This window comes from Lotus japonicus, chromosome 2 (assembly GCF_012489685.1).
Source record: "Lotus japonicus ecotype B-129 chromosome 2, LjGifu_v1.2".
Taxonomy (NCBI): domain Eukaryota; kingdom Viridiplantae; phylum Streptophyta; class Magnoliopsida; order Fabales; family Fabaceae; genus Lotus; species Lotus japonicus.
This window is the reverse complement of record NC_080042.1, coordinates 88,894,197-88,913,452: the sequence shown is the minus strand read 5'-3', so window position 1 is coordinate 88,913,452 and position 19,256 is coordinate 88,894,197.

Genomic DNA, 19,256 nt, shown 5'->3' with positions numbered 1-19,256 from the left:
CATTGGCCAGTCATACCATGTAGCAATTCTGTAATTTTAAACACAATTTTTATAGAAGGGAGGGATCGCAGAGAAGGATGGGATATGTGGCGGTTATTCGACTACCGGGTGGGAGTTGGCAATCTGCCACCTCAGAGAGCCATGAGTATGGTTCAGCCTTCGAAGCAGAGGTCTGTGCAATGGATTTAGGATTGTCTCATGCCTGTAGCTTAGGAATTCGTAGTTTGGTGTGTGCGTCGGATTGTGCAGATGTTGTTCGCCTTATGCAAAACTCAGGGGAAGCTGCCACTTTTTGGGACAGGGAAGCCATTACAGATATGCTAGCTTGGTTAAACAAGGATTGGAGATTAACCTTTGTCCGCATCGATCGCGATCGGAATAATACTGCGAATCTACTGGCGAGGAAGGATCGGTGACCCGTATATGGGGACAACCACCATCTTTTCTCTATGAAGCCTTGTATTTAGACGCATGCGCGTAGTCCTATTTTCTGCTTGTTTTTTTTTCTTCCTCCTGTTACCAAAAAAAGTACACAATTTTAAAACTAAACTAACGGTATAATTGAATTTTGTAGAAACCGTACTAATTAATATATAGGCTTAATGGTCAAATTGGTTCTTGTGTTTGTAGTGAATTTTGATTTTAGTCCCTCCGCGGAAAAATCTTCTCAATATCTGTAAGATCAAGGTTTGATCAGTGGTTGCATCTCTATGTTTTGATGATTACAATTAAGGTCTGTGATGATGAACAATTGTGGTACCCTAACGTTTGTTTTTTTTAAGTTGTGACAAACAGGTTCTGAATCTGACCCAAGCCTATTCGTTCAGAAGAAGAAGAACCAAAGGTTACTAAAAAGAGAGCTATTTAATCTATCATGTTCATTCTGAACAGTGACACATACTTCAGAAGCTCTGAAGATCCAAGCTCTCAAGAAGTTCTGAAGAACTCAAGTCAGAAGTTCTGAAGATCAGATGTTCCAGTGGAACGGTCCAGAAGCAGAAGACTCAAGTTCTGAAGACTTACAAGAAGTTGGTTCTGAAGACCTAAGCTATTCTAGCTCTGATGATCAGAAGTTCTGAGGAACTTGTGCAGAAGCAGAAGTTGCATGGTCAGAAGGATCCAAGCTTCAAATCTGACGATGATCAGAAGCTTCATCAACGTTCATCTGAAGCTCCCTTCATCTCAAGTCAACTGGTGAAAGGACAAGTCGCTATCACAGTACAACGTCGTACAAGTCTCAGTCTGTCCGCCACCTACCGTGTACAGCCTTGCAGTCTGATATTTCACAATTGCCACTCCAACGGATAAAACCCTAGCAACGGCTACATCACAAGTCTTGGAGTATATAAAGGCTGAAGTTAGAAGAAAGAGGCTAAGAAACTTTGCTGAAAATATTCAACACATACGAACCATTCTCTTAGCATTATTTCTTCATTGTTCTTAAACTTCTGAGTTTACCATTTGCTTGTAAGAAGCACTCTTTGTAAACCCGAAACCTTTTACATCACATTGTAAAGTTCATCAAGAGACCAAGGTTGGTCGGATCTTGAGAGGACTGAATCAAGGTTGATTCAGTAGTTAGCTAGTCTTAAGAGGATCGGTAGATCAGCTTCTTAAGAGGATACTAGTGAGAAAATCAGTGTATTGTTAGTCACTTAGCAGATTGCAAAGTGCAGTTGTGACACTCATTGATTTTAGTGGATTGCCTTCATCAGAAGAAGGAAGAAATCACCTTCACAGGTGGACTGGATTAGCTTGAGCTTTTATCTCAAGTGAACCAGGATAAAATACTCGTGTGCTTTACTTCCTATCTTTCAGCACTTAGTTTTTATCCTTAAATTTTGAAAAGGCTAAAAAGTTTATCCAAGATAGAAAAACTCTATTCAAACCCCCCCTTTCTAGTGTTTTTCGCACCTTCAATTGGCATCAGAGCTCCGGTTCTGATTTTAACACCTAACAGTGTTCAGTGATCCAGAACCTTGTGTGAAAAACAAACAATGGCCCAATCCAATACTTCCGCTGACAACAACAACAACAACAATCAACTCAGAGCACCAATCTTTGATGGTGAAAAGTTTGAGTACTGGAAAGATAGAATAGAATGTTATTTCCTTGGTACTGACCCAGATCTCTGGGATATGGTCATTGAAGGCTATACTGATCCAGTAGATGCTTCAGGTGTGAAGATCCCTCGTTCTGAAATGACTGACGCTCAGAAGAAGCGTTTCAAGGATCATCACAAGGCGAAGTCCATGCTATTCAGCTCAATATCATATATTGAGTATGAGAAGATCTCTGACAAAGAAACTGCTAAATCCATCTTTGATTCCTTGGTCATGACGCATGAAGGAAATGAAGAGGTCAAGGAAACCAAGGCTCTTGCTCTCATACAACAATATGAGCAGTTTAAGATGGAACCTGGTGAAACCATTGAGGAGATGTACTCAAGGTTTCAAACTCTGATTGCTGGAATCAGAGTGCTAAACAAGGGCTACTCTACTGGTGATCATGTCAAGAAGATTATCAGAAGTTTGCCTAAGGAGTGGAGAGCTTTTGTCACTGCACTGAAACTCTCCAGAAATTTGAACTCTCTGAAGTTAGAAGAGCTCGTGAGTCATCTCAGAAGCCATGAGATTGAACTCAAAGGAGACAAGCCTCAGAAGAAAGACAAGTCTATTGCTCTTAAGTCAAAATCTGACAAAGCAAAAGCCTATCAGGCAGAAGAGGAAAATTCTTCTGAAGAGCTATCAGATGCGTCTGATGATGAAGAGCTGTCTCTTTTCACAAAGAGGTTAAGCAAACTCTGGAAGAACAGAAATATTAAGGGCAAAGGACCAAAGAAAAGTTCAGGAAGATATGAATCTTCATCTGGTCAGAAGAAATCATCTGGAAAGGAAGTCACTTGCTTCGAGTGCAAGGAATCTGGGCACTACAAGAGTGACTGTCCCAAGCTCAAGAAGGATAAGAGACCAAGAAAAGTCTTCAAGAAGAAAGCCCTCATAACCTTTGATGCAACTGATTCTGATGAAGCTGAGTCAGAAGAAGATGAAGTTGTGGAGGCTCTAATGGCTACCACTGGCAGAGGTGCTGAAGCTTCAGAAGATGATTCAGACTCTGAGAATGATGATGAGGTATTCTCTAACTTCTCTCTATCTGAGCTAAGAACTGCTTTATCTGAAATAATGAAGAAACATGATATTCTACTAAATAAGCATAAAGAGCTCAAAAAGAAATATGCTGCTAAAACCAGTTCTATAGAAGTTCATGAGAAGTCAGTCTCTGAACTCATGGATGAAAACTATATTCTTGTTAATGACAATGCTGTTCTTCGTGCTAAAAATGATGTGTTAGAAGATCAACTTGCATCATCTGATGTTAAGTATGAGACAAAATATGAGAAAGCGTTTCAAAAGTTCCTTGCAAAGGGCATAGACAGAAGTCTTATGGCTTCAATGATCTATGGCATGAGCAGAAATGGGAACAGTGGTCTTGGCTACTTCCAATCCATGGAAGATAAGTCATCTGAGCCCAAACGCGAACCATTGCATAAGCATTTCGTTCCCGCTGGCACGATCATTCCAGAAAAGGTTAAACCAAAGGTGGTGAAACCAAAGGGAAAGTTCAAACTTGACATGTCTAAATACTATACTCAGGTCCCTATGCATTATCCTCCTGTTGCACCCAAAGTTCCAAGAACTTATGGGAAAACTAACAAGAAAGGACCCAAAATTTGGGTACCTAAAACAAAAATTATTCCTGTTGCAGACATCTTATGCAGCTCAGTTAAGACACCTGTCATGGTACCTGGACAGTGGATGCTCGCGACACATGACGGGCACAAGGTCTATATTCCAAGAACTGACACCGCTTAAATCAGGAGGAGACGTTGGCTTTGGAGGAAACCAGAAGGGAAAAATCATTGGAAAAGGTTCCATAGGAGATGAAAAATTCCAGTTATAAATGATGTACTTCTGGTGGAAGGATTATTTCACAACTTGCTCTCCATAAGCCAAATTGCTGACAAAGGTTACGATGTGATCTTCAATCAAACCGGATGCAAAGCTGTTAGTCAAACAGATGGATCTGTTTTATTTTCTGGAAAGAGAAAAAATGATATTTACAAAATCAGATCCTCTGAACTACTATCTCAGAAGGTCAAGTGTCTCATGTCAGTTAATGATGAGCAGTGGATCTGGCACAGACGTCTAGGACATGCAAGTCTCAGAAAAATTTCCCAACTTAGCAAGCTAAATCTCGTAAGAGGATTGCCTCATCTAAAGTACTCATCAGAGGCTCTATGTGAAGCTTGTCAAAAAGGAAAATTCACCAAGAAGCCGTTTAAAGCAAAGAATGTGGTATCTACAACAAGGCCCCTTGAGCTACTTCACATTGATCTTTTTGGACCAGTGAAAACTGAATCCATTGGAGGAAAGAAGTATGGGTTAGTTATTGTAGATGACTACAGCAGGTGGACATGGGTAAAGTTCCTAAGGCACAAGGATGAAACACATACTGTGTTTACTAACTTCATTACCCAAGTTCAGAAGGAGTTTCAGTCTTCTGTGATTACTGTCAGAAGTGACCATGGTGGAGAATTTGAGAACAAAGCTTTTGAAGAATTATTCAACTCACAAGGAATCTCTCACAACTTCTCCTGTCCTCGCACTCCCCAACAAAATGGAGTAGTTGAAAGAAAGAATAGAACTCTTCAGGAAATGGCTCGCACCATGATGCAAGAATCAAGTATGGCCAAGCACTTCTGGGCAGAAGCAATCAACACTGCATGCTACATCCAGAACAGAATCTCCATTAGACCAATTCTGGAGAAAACTCCTTATGAGCTATGCAAAGGAAGGCAACCAGATATTTCTTACTTCCATCCTTTTGGAACCTGCTGCTACATGCTCAACACCAAGGAGCATTTGGGTAAATTCGATTCTAAAGCTTTAAAATGTTATTTTCTTGGCTATTCTGAAAGATCCAAAGGTTTTAGAATTTATAATATTATTCATCAAACTGTTGAGGAATCTATTCAAATTAGATTTGATGATAAGCTTGGCTCAGAAAAGTCAAAGCTGTTTGAAAGATTTGCAGATTTAAGCATTGATTGTTCAGAAGCAAATCAACCAATGAAAAGCACAGAGGATGCTGCTTCAGAGGCAGAAGCATCTGAAGATGTTCCAACAACTTCTGATCAACTTCAGAAGAAGAAAAGAATAGTTGCTTCTCATCCAGAAGAACTGATCATTGGCAACAAAGATGCTCCCGTCAGAACCAGGTCTATGCTCAAACCTTCGGAAGAGACTCTTCTGAGTCTGAAGGGATTTGTGTCTCTCATTGAGCCGAAATCTGTTGATGAAGCTCTTGAAGACAAAGGCTGGATTCAAGCAATGCAAGAAGAGCTAGATCAGTTCACCAAAAATGATGTGTGGACCTTGATGCCTAAACCCAAAGATTTTCATGTCATAGGAACAAAGTGGGTGTTCAGAAACAAACTAAATGAAAGAGGAGAAGTAACAAGAAACAAGGCAAGACTGGTGGCTCAAGGCTACAGTCAACAAGAGGGAATTGATTACACTGAGACCTTTGCTCCGATAGCAAGGCTTGAAGCTATAAGGCTATTGATTTCCTTCTCAGTAAATCACAACATTATTCTCCATCAAATGGACGTCAAGAGTGCTTTCCTCAATGGCTACATTTCAGAAGAAGTGTATGTCAAGCAACCTCCCGGCTTTGAAGATGACAAACACCCAGAGCATGTCTACAAGCTCAAGAAGTCACTCTATGGATTGAAGCAAGCTCCCAGAGCGTGGTATGAAAGGCTCAGTTCCTTTCTTCTACAAAATGAGTTTGTAAGGGGTAAAGGTGACAATACTCTCTTCTGCAGAACCTATAAGAATGACATTCTTATAGTTCAGATTTATGTTGATGATATCATTTTTGGTTCTGCTAATCCCTCCTTGTGCAAGGAATTCTCTAAGTTAATGCAGACTGAATTTGAAATGAGCATGATGGGAGAACTCAAATACTTTTTGGGAATTCAAACAGATCAACGACCAGGAGTCACCTACATCCATCAGAAAAAGTACACCCTGGAACTTCTGAAGAAGTTCAACATGAGTGACTGCAACATCTCAAAGACTCCAATGCATCCAACATGCATTCTTGAGAAAGAGGAAGTTTCCTCTAAGGTTTGTCAGAAGCTCTATCGTGGAATGATAGGCTCTCTTCTTTACTTAACTGCATCTAGACCTGATATATTGTTTAGTGTGCATCTCTGTGCTAGATTCCAATCAGATCCTAGAGAGACTCACTTAACGGCTGTTAAGAGGATCCTCAAATATCTGAAAGGAACTACTAACCTTGGCTTGATGTATAGAAAAACATCAGAGTATACACTTTCAGGTTTCTGTGATGCTGATTTTGCTGGAGATAGAGTGGAAAGGAAAAGCACTTCTGGAAGCTGCCATTTCCTTGGATCAAATCTGGTATCCTGGTCAAGCAAAAGACAGAACACAATTGCTCTATCAACTGCTGAAGCAGAATATGTCTCAGCTGCCACTTGCTGTACACAAACCATATGGATGAAGAATCATCTAGAAGATTATGGATTGTCTATGAAGAAGGTTCCTATCTACTGTGACAACACAGCTGCTATCTCACTCAGCAAGAATCCTATTCTACACTCAAGAGCGAAGCATATAGAGGTAAAGTATCATTATATTCGTGATCATGTTCAGAAGGGCACTCTATCATTAGAGTATGTTGATACTGACCATCAGTGGGCAGATATCTTTACTAAGCCCTTAGCAGAAGATAGGTTTTTATTTATTCTTGAAAACCTGAACATGGATTTTTGTCCAGAGTAAGGTTTTCCTCAGAACCTCTGACCATGGTACCTCTGAAGTCATCAGATGTTACCTTCTTCAGAAGTTACTCAATCAGAAGCACTTAACCCACTGGTTAAACTTCTGTGGTAGACAACAATACTCGTGTCACTTCATTTGTGACATAGTTCCTTGAGTCGCGTGGTATATCTGCTATAATGATGATGTCTACTCTCCTCTACTATGCTATTTTCAGACTACATATTTTATAACCGTTGATTTTGCCTTTAATTTCTTAGAAAAACTGTCAACGGTTACCATTAAACCCACTATATGCACTGTCACACACGATCTCCCACTCACTTACACTTACGGTTTTGAAACTATTCGTGTGCATCGCATTCATTCATACTTCTCCCTCCAACATTTCCCCTTTCTCTCTGAACCCTAAAACCTCAACCTCTGAAAATCATGGGCAAATCAAGGAAACCTAAGGCGAATGTTTCTGATTCTACCACACAAACTGCCAAAGATCAGGAAAAGCAAAGATTCGAGGAAGCTCAGAAGATTCTGAATGCACCAAATGTAGTAACCTGTGCAAAGAAAGTGGAAGAACTGAATGTGTGCTGCGAAGCAAGAGTTGATTTTGATAATCTTGCTCAACATGGGTTTGACATCAGGAACCAAGTCGAGTTGCAAGGATGGTCTGGGTACTTCAAAAGGCTCGTTGGTCCAATCTATTACAAATTAGTTGTCGAGTTCTGGAAGAATGCAGTTTGCAACGACTACTACGTCGTCTCTCATGTACTGGGCAAGAAAATTGTGATATCTGAAGAATCTATTGCAAAGCTGCTGGGTATGAAGTTCCAGGAGGGAAAAAGGATCAAGAATGTTGATGCTAATGTTCCTGGGATGAGGAACGTGGTCAACAAGGCAATCTATAACAACTGGGCTCTGGAGAAAACCAAGTACAGCTTTAAGGACTTGAAGTCTGAGATGAAGATTTGGCAAAAGATCTTTATGCACTGCATTAACCCTAGAACTGGAGGAACTGATTACCTTAATGCAACCCAAAAGGTAATCATGTACTACATTTCTAAAGGTGAACCTATATGTCTGTCATTCCTGCTTTTCAATTATCTGAAGGAATGCATTGAGAAATCAAGGACCACAACTGGTTCTGAGAATAAGAGGTTCATCTATTACATTCCGTATGGAAGGTTGTTGTCAGATATCTTCGTCCAGAACAAGCTCGTCAAGACTCTTTCAGATCTTGAACTTCATGAAGATCTGGCCACGACAGTTGGTGATACTCTCAATAGCACAAAGTTGAAGAAAATGCAGATCATTGAGAAGATCAAAGTTGCTCCCAAAGAAGACACTCCTGATGAAGTTCGTCAGAGGAACTACCCCATTGATGACTTTCCCATTTGGTCCAAGAAGGACAATCCAGCATGCATTCTGGAATATGTAAGGATGCTCAACGGACAAGGAGATCCTATCTCCCTTACAGAATTTGTTAACTCTCTTCCTGAAAGTCCTCCTAATCTGGCTACCAGGAAATCCAGGAGAGCAACAAGCAGCAAGCCCTCAGATCCTAAGGGCAAAGGGATTATGATCGAGGAACCTGCAAAGCAGAAGGCTGCTTCCAAGACTGTGATCATCAGGGAACCATCTCCTGAAAGGCCTCTAAAGAGAAAACCCACTCTACCTCAACAACTGTCTGAGTCTGAAAGCTCAGAAGACACATGGGAAGATTCCTTAAGTGAGGAAACTGAAGATGAAGACAGGCCTCTGGCTAAGAGACGCAAAATTATTCTTGAAGAAGAGGAAAATGAGCAAGATGACCATGAGATAATCCAGAATGTAATTCAGGGTATAAGGGAAGCTTCAGATGCTGAAGAAGCCACAGATTCTGATGAGGTACACTTGGTAAGGAGAAGGAAGCTGCCCCTGAGAGGTCCACTTCAGCAGCAAAAGACAGTTGCAGAACAAGCATCTGAACCAACTTCAGAAGTACAAAGAGAAAGAAGATCTAAACGCACTTCTGATCCAGCAAGGGCTGCCAGTCTCACCAAAACCTCACCAATCAGAAGCCCCAGTAAGGTAATTACTGAAAGCATTAACTCCGATTCTGCTTTAGTAGTTATACCTGAACAACCCCTGCCTATATCTACTTCCATGCCTACCTTAATCCAAATAGCACCCACTCAACCTGAAACACAACCTCAAACACAAGCTGCACCTCAAGCTCCTACTTCACCCATCCAAACTGCTACCACAGCCATTCCTTTCACTCCAATTTACACTTCAACCACATCCATTTCAACCGAACCAACACCTCTCTTCAATTCCTTCATTCAAGGTATTGTTCAACATGAGGCCACTCTGAGAACCTTAGTTCAACAGTTCTCTCCCAAGCCTGCATCCACTCCACACACCTTCCTCATAACCCAGACTGGTGAGATTCCTGCTGAGACAGAAAAGGAAAATGATGATGTCCAGATCCTTGAACCGCCTTTCAATGTGAAGCCTCTTCAACAAATTGCTTCCAACTTTGAAGATCGGATTCCAGATGATGCAGAGACCTCCTATGTGTCTTTGTCTAACTACTCAGCAGTCAACTCAAAGGATCTGAGTTTCACTTCACCTGAGAAGGCTGTCACCTCCAGGCGAAGGCCAGATACTATCTCTGAAGCTGAGCTCATGGCTGAATCAGATCACTCAGGCTTCGAGAAGAACCATGAGATGAATTTCACTTCTTCTGAGCACATGGAAGAATCAAATGCTTCGAGCTCCAATGCTGCCAGAACCCCTCAGCCTGTTCTGACCCTGGCCACCTCCTTCCTCCCTCAGAGTCTTCCTCAACTCATTCAGGAGTTTTCTGCAGAAGCCATCAGAAGGCTGAACTGGTTGTATCAGGTAACTGATAATCAGTTTGATGCCTCTCTTGTTGATAGTCTATGGTCTGCATTTGAGAGCTGGTCAGAAGGCAAAGGTTATGAATTTCAGAATCAGCTGAGCAGAGAGAAAAGACTCAGAGTTCATGATGCATCCGAGAGGGCCTATGAGCAGAGGCAGAGAGTGCTGCACAAGGTGTGTGAGCCTCTGAGACGAGCTATGGCTGAAAGACCATGTGTTGTCTCTGCATGTACCCTAGAGGATGTTGAGATGCACTCAGCAGAGGCAGAGGAAGAAAGCTCAGATGGTATAGTTATTCTGGAAGATGCAGATACTGGTGAAGTCCAGAAACAAGGGCCGATTCAAGCTGATGATGTCATGACTTCAGAAGCTGAAGCTGCTACTCATCCACCAGAATCAGAAGTTCCCACTTCTGATTCAGCTCCAGAAGTTGCCGTTTTAGCTGCCCGGATTGACAGGATTCAAAATGATCAGCAGCGATTGTTTCAGATGGTTGAGCAACAAGGACAAGTTCAGATTGAGCAGAGCAAGCAGATTGCAGAGTCCTCAAGCAAAATGGAAGCCATCATGAAGTATCTCATGGACAATCTTCCTTCCACCTCCAAGCCTTGAATTCCTCTTCTATCTCATGCATACATTTCCCTGTTATGACTGCATTTAGTTTTATGCTGACTATGTTTACTCAATTCTTATCTGATTCATGCACCGTCCATTTCGTAACTCACATGCTTTTATGTTTTGATAAGTTTTATGCATGATTTTCTGTTACGTTTTTCTCCTTATAATCTCCGCAATCCTTCTTCTCCATCACAACGCAATTCACTTTCTCATCTCTCTGTTTCATTCCTCCTTGTTCAAGAATGACTTCTGTCGACTTAATTTCTGAACTCAAGACTTTGGTATTTGACCAAGTCTTTCCATGGAGTGTTAATCTTTCTTCCTCTCAGATCTCTCAAGCTCTTGAGAAGATTGAGCATCTTCTGACCTGTTGGCTCACTTCTCATCAGACCCTCTGTCTTCAGAACCTTCAAGATGTTCTGAATGATCTTCTCCGTCTGACCAATCGCCAGGAGGACATCGAAGCTCAGCTCCAGGGCATTTGCATGCTTCTGGAATATGAGGAAGATCACCATGAAGCGGATCAAGCGGCTGTGCAGGAGAATGTTGCTCTCAAGGAGGACCTGGCTACTCAGCTAGCCTCGATTGTTAAGGACATTCGTCCTCTCCACCTTCAACTTCTCTCTATGAAGAATTCTCGAGCCTTCCTGTTTGTCTAGGCTTAGTCTTCTTCTTCTCTTTTGATCCCTTGTACTTCTTCTCCATTCAGTAATAATAACCAATCTTATTTGCATCACTTCTCTGTTCTTGTTATTGTTGCTTTTGTTTTTCACTCTTTTTGATTATGACAAAAAGGGGGAGTACATATATTGGTTTTGATAAATTTTTAAATTTTTTATATTATATAAAACCAGTAGAGGAGAACAAGTACCAATACTTATAGCACATAGATATTGTCAAGCATCTCAGATAAGGAATACATTTTGCTCTTATCGTGAACTAATCTTGCTTCTGACGCCTTATTCCAATTACATCTAGACAACACTCTATGTTATTATGTGATATACGCTAAGTTCTGAACCATCACTTCTGATGAGTATACATCTATTCAAGCGTAAAATCTGATCACATAACCAGACTCCGAATCTAGACTATTCACCAATTCATCAAGTCATAGATTCAGGGGGAGTCAGGGGGAGACCCTAGCTCAGAAACAGGTGCTGTCCTAGGTTCAGAAAGAACATAGCAAACTGTTACACAAGGATAAGTTTAATCTCTGATCTTTTCTCTCTTGTGTATTCAGTTTATTGTGTAAAAATTGTTCATCAAAATACTTGTTTTGTCATCATCAAAAAGGGGGAGATTGTAAGATCAAGGTTTGATCAGTGGTTGCATCTCTATGTTTTGATGATTACAATTAAGGTCTGTGATGATGAACAATTGTGGTACCCTAACGTTTGTTTTTTTTAAGTTGTGACAAACAGGTTCTGAATCTGACCCAAGCCTATTCGTTCAGAAGAAGAAGAACCAAAGGTTACTAAAAAGAGAGCTATTTAATCTATCATGTTCATTCTGAACAGTGACACATACTTCAGAAGCTCTGAAGATCCAAGCTCTCAAGAAGTTCTGAAGAACTCAAGTCAGAAGTTCTGAAGATCAGATGTTCCAGTGGAACGGTCCAGAAGCAGAAGACTCAAGTTCTGAAGACTTACAAGAAGTTGGTTCTGAAGACCTAAGCTATTCTAGCTCTGATGATCAGAAGTTCTGAGGAACTTGTGCAGAAGCAGAAGTTGCATGGTCAGAAGGATCCAAGCTTCAAATCTGACGATGATCAGAAGCTTCATCAACGTTCATCTGAAGCTCCCTTCATCTCAAGTCAACTGGTGAAAGGACAGGTCGCTATCACAGTACAACGTCGTACAAGTCTCAGTCTGTCCGCCACCTACCGTGTACAGCCTTGCAGTCTGATATTTCACAATTGCCACTCCAACGGATAAAACCCTAGCAACGGCTACATCACAAGTCTTGGAGTATATAAAGGCTGAAGTTAGAAGAAAGAGGCTAAGAAACTTTGCTGAAAATATTCAACACATACGAACCATTCTCTTAGCATTATTTCTTCACTGTTCTTAAACCTCTGAGTTTACCATTTGCTTGTAAGAAGCACTCTTTGTAAACCCGAAACCTTTTACATCACATTGTAAAGTTCATCAAGAGACCAAGGTTGGTCGGATCTTGAGAGGACAGAATCAAGGTTGATTCAGTAGTTAGCTAGTCTTAAGAGGATCGGTAGATCAGCTTCTTAAGAGGATACTAGTGAGAAAATCAGTGTATTGTTAGTCACTTAGCAGATTGCAAAGTGCAGTTGTGACACTCATTGATTTTAGTGGATTGCCTTCATCAGAAGAAGGAAGAAATCACCTTCACAGGTGGACTGGATTAGCTTGAGCTTTTATCTCAAGTGAACCAGGATAAAATACTCGTGTGCTTTACTTCCTATCTTTCAGCACTTAGTTTTTATCCTTAAATTTTGAAAAGGCTAAAAAGTTTATCCAAGATAGAAAAACTCTATTCAAACCCCCCCTTTCTAGTGTTTTTCGCACCTTCAATATCTCCTTGCAGTTGCAAGCATTTTGGTTTTAGTCCTCACCGGAGGGCGGAGCTCCGGTGAACCTCCACCTTAGGCTCAAAACTAATGCATTGTTTGTTTGGTCCGGTTGGAGATGTAGTTGTGGCTTTATAATAGAATGTACTTTCTTTCCTTATCTAGGTTTTTCCAATAAGGTTTTTCTAGTAAGGTTTTAATGAGACATTTTTTATAAAGTTTAGCTTCTTCGTTTTGGGTGGCTAGAAGACCTATTGATATTGGGCAGTTTGGTGTTTTACTGTCTGGCTGGGGTATTCTTGTTTGTTATTTTGTAATATTTATTTCTTCTTCTTCTTTTGATGTATTATAGGTTGAGTACCCCTTGTACTTTCATTAATGCATTTCTTTGCATATAAAAAAAAATGAGATTGATTATCACAAAGCACTAACACCTATGGTGTGATTTCATTTCAAAGGAATTTGCGTTAAGTAGTATCTTAACCACTCAGCCCATTATCACTCAATTTCAAAACCACAGATTGTGATTCCATAGTAGATTTAGAAATAATAGGTTAATTGACAGTTTTTCAATTTACCGCACTACCACCAAATGTAAATGCATAACCACTTGTGGATTTTGTCTCATATGAATTCAAAATTCATCTACCATCGATGTATTCTTCAAGTACATCAGAAAATCCACAACATATGATAACATAGTTCATGGTACCTTCAAAACATTTTATAATTCCCGCAAGCACTTCCCAATAATCCTTATTGGTGCTATAGAATACCTACTCAATCTGTTCACAAAGTATGCTATTATCTTGCCATGAAAAATTATCAGATGTAATACGCTACCAATAATTTGAGCTTACTCAGATTGAGAAACAAGATATTTGTTGTTTTGCTTCAACTGAGTGTTAGAATCATAAGGGTATCCAAAAGTCTAACATTAACATTTCTAAAAGGCTTTTTCAAAACAATGCTCGTGAGATAGTTTGAAATTATATCCCTTCCTTATGATTTTAACACTCAATATCATGCTTGCATCATCCATATCTTTTTTATATCAAATTTTGACGAAGGGGTTTTCCATCTACAATTCTATCACATGTGCAACAAGAGCATAAAAGACATTCATCATCCAATGTTTAGCATAAAACACATTTATCTATATACGGAACATCACGAACAATCCTTGACCTTTAGATTTAGGGTCTTCAGCAGTGGACTTTCCATAAGGTAGGAGGTGATTGAAAAAGGGGACTCGAAAGTCCCATCAGTGAAAGAGACGAAATAATAATTCTATTCCTAATAGATCAAGCCGAGGTAGTAGACCAAATCGTCTATCAACGTCCTCCACTTACTCCACTAGGTTGGCTAGAGCCTTGTTACTATAGTTCGTGCACAACATTCAAGGATGAGAATCATTCACTAATCAAAATCTGATCAAATTTCTCATGCCATCATTATTTAGGTATCTGCCTAAGCAATACAAGGATTTGAGAAGTTTGCTAATTAAATTTTTCTTGACCCTTTATCAATACCACTTTCATGTTGTGTCAAAAAATTCTTATTCAAAGTCACTATTTAAAGCACGATTTATACATTCATTGAGTTTTTTTTTTTAGATAAGCCAAATTTGTATTAAAACTTGGAGTACAAGGGGTACTCCAACCCATAATACATAACAAACAAAGCAATCAAAAACCAGAAGAAAACAAAAAAACAAAAAAGAAGAAATTACAAGCAAAAAAGGAAACACAGTACAGACACCAACGATGCAACAACAAAGACCCAATTCCATAGCACACCACCAACTCTTTGCAGCCACAATAACCACGAAATTAAGAGGCCACTATCACCAGCAACCGTACACTAGCCAACCTTCACGCTGATGTAATGCAAACAGAGGGATTTGAGAGCCATTCAAACCAAGAATAACTAAACCCCTTCTTCTTCACCCTGATCCACCACTAAGATCTTAGTCTAATTAAATCCAACGCAGCAGGTACACTCCTCTCACCATTCCTAAAGATTGCTTCATTCCTTAACAGCCATAAAGTCCAAACCCCAGCCACCCAAATTGAGCACTGAAATTCTGGCACACGCGGACAGATGTTCTACCAGATGTCTAAGACATCTTATACAACATGATACAAAACAGTTACTTTTTTTTTGATAAGCAAAGAACTATATTAAATGAAGTACAAGGGGTACTTCAACCCAATACAAATAGGAAGAGTGAAAAAGAAGAAGCAACAATAAAGAGCCTAAGGAGGAACTAAATAACGAGAAAAGCTAACTCAGAACCTAAAGACCCCCCGCCCAATGGAGGCACAGCTTACTAGAATATGCCTCATTAAAACCTTACCAGAAAATATGCAATACAGAGAACATAAACAAAGACAAGGCACACGAGATTGTTAACCCAGTTCGGTGCAAAATCACCTACGTCTGGAGGGTTTTCACCCAAGAGAAAGATAATCCACTATTCAGAGAAATTGTACACAAAAGGTCTTAATTGAACTGTCCCAGTTCACAGCCTTTTCTACCTATCTCTACAAGTGTTTATTACTTAGTCCTCCCCCTAAGTATGAGAGCCCCTCTCACTTTCTCTCAATCACTGCCATAGTGATTCAATAGCTCACAACAAGAGCAAAGACAGATCTCATGATCAAACAGCAAAAATCAACTCTCAGCAAAAGAATCAATACATGAATAAGCTGAGAGAACAACAAGTGTGAACACAGACAAGAGTCAACCCTAGTTTTACTCAACAGAAGCTCTCTACCTAACACTAGCTTTCAGTCTTCATATATAGCAGTCATCCAAGCCTTGTCTTCGATGGGCTTGGACAAGCAAAGGTCCACACAACACTCAGGGAGTTACTAGGAAACAAATCTGCAGAAAAGTCTTCAATAATAAGTTTCCTATTCAAAAAATAAAACTCCCACACATCTTCAAATCAAATCATTGAAACCGATTTGATCACATAGAATATAATCCTTGCACGGCGCATAGAAGCTTCCAGAAATATCCTATCTTGATCACCAAGTAATCAAAACGAAGCTTCACAAAAAACCTAGCCAACTCATTGCAGGTTTCGCAGGGACATCGGGTCCGACATGTTGGCCAAAAACTTAACTTAGCTAAAATGCAGACAACATAACAAAGGAACAACAAGCACAGTAACTGATTCTGACTTTGAGTCCATCCAAACAGAAATTGCAAGAAATGAGCACGTATATCAGCTGGGAGAGAAATGTCCAGGCCAAGCAAAACTAAAAACACTTCTCCACACATCCAAAGCAAAAGGACATGAAAACAATATATGGGAGCATGACTCAAAACTTGCAGAACAAACCTTGCACGCTGCATCCTCCATAGACCCCAAAACATGGCGCTTCCATAAATTCTCTGCACTAGGAATCCTGTCCAGAAAACTTCTCCAAACAAATGCCTTCGCCGTTGAAGGAGAAAAAGAACGCCAGGCTAACTTCAGGGCAAAGTCCACCTCCAAAGTCGCCGGTACCTGCAGGAAAAATAGGCACTGTTAACAGAAAACTTGCCCTCCGGGCAAGGATTCCAACTCCACTTATCACGCTCCCCTTCAGTGAAATTAACTGCTGAAACCTCCTGTACCAGTGTTTGTAACCAACCCACTTCCCTCCCTCTAAGAGTTCACCTCCACCGAAACTTCCATCCCCACACATGCTCCTGCCACACTCCGCACTCAGCAATGGTCGCTTTTTTAAGGCAAGACAATTTATACAACCGAGGAAACTTATTTCGCAGGCACCCACCACCTAACCAATATTCACACCAAAATGATGTAGCATTACCAGTAAGGATTACCTTATGAGACCCTTCATCAACCCAATTCTCACCATCAATTACACAAGCCTCCTGAACCGCCCTCCACCAAACTGACTCTGGCATACTGCTTGACCCGTCATATTTCAACTTAATTACCCGACACCATAAGCTATCAGGTTCAAATCGAAACCTCCACATCCATTTGGCTAACAAAGCTCTATTAAAAGAGGAGATATCTTTAATCCCCAACCCTCCCGCTGGTTTTGATTTGCAGACATCCTCCCATTTTACCCAGAGAATTTTCCTTGACTCCTCAGAACCACCCCACAGAAAATTCCTCATCAAACTAGTGCAAATTGTCACCACCCCACATGCATCCGGAAAAAAGACAGGAAAAAAAGAGGTAAAGCAGAAAGTACACTTTGAATCAAGCAAACCCGACCACCAAAAGACACCAATTTTTGTTTCCAGGTAGCCAACCTCTTCCTGAACTTGTTAATCACTGGCTCCCACAGTTTAAGACAGCTAGGTCGGCCCCCAACAGGGATGCCCAGAAAAACAAATGGAATACTCATCACTTTGCAGTGCAGGAAGGAAGCAAAGTGATTGACCACACCACTCTCAATGCCAACAGCCGCTAATATGCTTTTATTAAAATTAACCTTGAGCCCATATTTCAGTTCAAAGCATCGAAGAACACATTTACTAGTTATCAGATTCTGAACTGAAGCTTCTCCAATGAAAATGGTATCATCAGCAAACTGTAGAAGTGAAACTTCAAGACCACATTCACCACCAACCCTGAACCCGTTAAATTTCCCCAACTTTACCGCATTAAGAAAGAAACAATTCAACCCTTCTGCCACAATTAGGAACAGGAACGGCGCTAATGGATCGCCTTGCCTTAGTCCTTTCTCCATAGCAAATTCTGCGCTTGGACTCCCATTTACAAGAACTGAAATGGAAGCTGATTTCAGGCACCCCAAAATCCACCCGATCCATTTTGCATGAAACTTCATCCTGGTCATCATATACTCAAGGAAATCCCAAAACACAGAGTCGTATGCCTTTTCATAATCAACCTTGAAGAACAACGTAGGCTTTTTCTTAACCTTTGCCTCGTGCACAACCTCATTTGCTATCACAACACTATCCAACATGTTCCGATTCCCAACAAAAGCAAATTATCTTTCATCAATCAATTTCCCCATAACAGATTTAAGTCTAATTGCCAGTAGTTTGGAGATGACCTTGTACATACAGCCAATAAGTGAAATAGGCCTGAAATCATTCAAATTCTGAGGCGAGTTTACCTTTGGAATTAAGGCAATAAAAGAAGCGTTACTACCCTTCGGCCAGACTCCACGCTTCCAAAATTCCTTCATCATTTTACAAAAATATCTTTTCAGCAGACTCCAAAATTTCTGAATAAATTTAAAATTAAACCTGTCTGGGCCCGGACTTTTATCCCCCGCACGACCACACAGCTTCCTTGACCTCCTCCTCTGAAAAAGACGCAATTATCACAAATCAAAATGGAAGCTAAGACAGTTAAACACAGATCAAAATTCTTACAATAGAAGAAAAAACATAAAATAATCAATATGTTGTCTTTTGTAAACACATTTTGCAGTAAAAAAAACATTTCTGCTTGAATTAAGTCAACTACGGTTCATAAACTATTTTTTAAATTGAATCTATTTCAGTTTTAGTTCCTAAAACGTGATTCAATTAAAACAGAAAATGATAAAAGCCGTCATTGACTATAAAACATATCCATAGAGGTTAGGTTCTTTGCTTCTTACCTCCTTCTCAAATCTTTGTTTTCATACCATTATCATTGTCATAACCATATGAGATTAATGACAGAAGTCATTCAATTTCTTTTATTGTCAATGAGAAATATGATCAGTCGATAACATAAATATTCTCAAAGTACATAAATATTCTTTAGAATAAGAAATCAATATCAACAATATATACTAGAAAATAACAAGACTATCAAAGAGAGATTGCTATGTGTTATTACCAAGTTTAATCTACTCTCCGAATCACTCTCCCACTCAAAAAATCATTGATCGAGGCCGTACCCGATACAAATAATTAATTAATAAAACTGTAGTAACTAGGAAGTGACTCCTAGGTCGTTTCCCAAGGATTATCGTTTCAACAAAGATTTAGTATTAAAAAGCACAAACACACACACACTCAAGGGGGGTTTTGTGATTCAGTTTCAAAAGACTAGCAGAAAGTAAAAACAGATTAATATAATCAAGTAAAGACGGACGAGTCCCTTTGTTCAGTATATCGCTGTTCAATCATGGGTATCTAAAGATCAGTTCTTGTCATTAGTTTCCTAGTTCGTGAGAATTAATTAAATAAGCGATAACTAATTCACAGATTCCTAAACTAAGCGATTAAGAACCGGTTACGACCTAACATGAACTAAGTGAGCATGCATCATCTTCTATTTCTAATCATAAGGAATTAAGCAAACCTAAGTCAGAAATAGAGATGAATAAAATTAATCAGGCGAATTC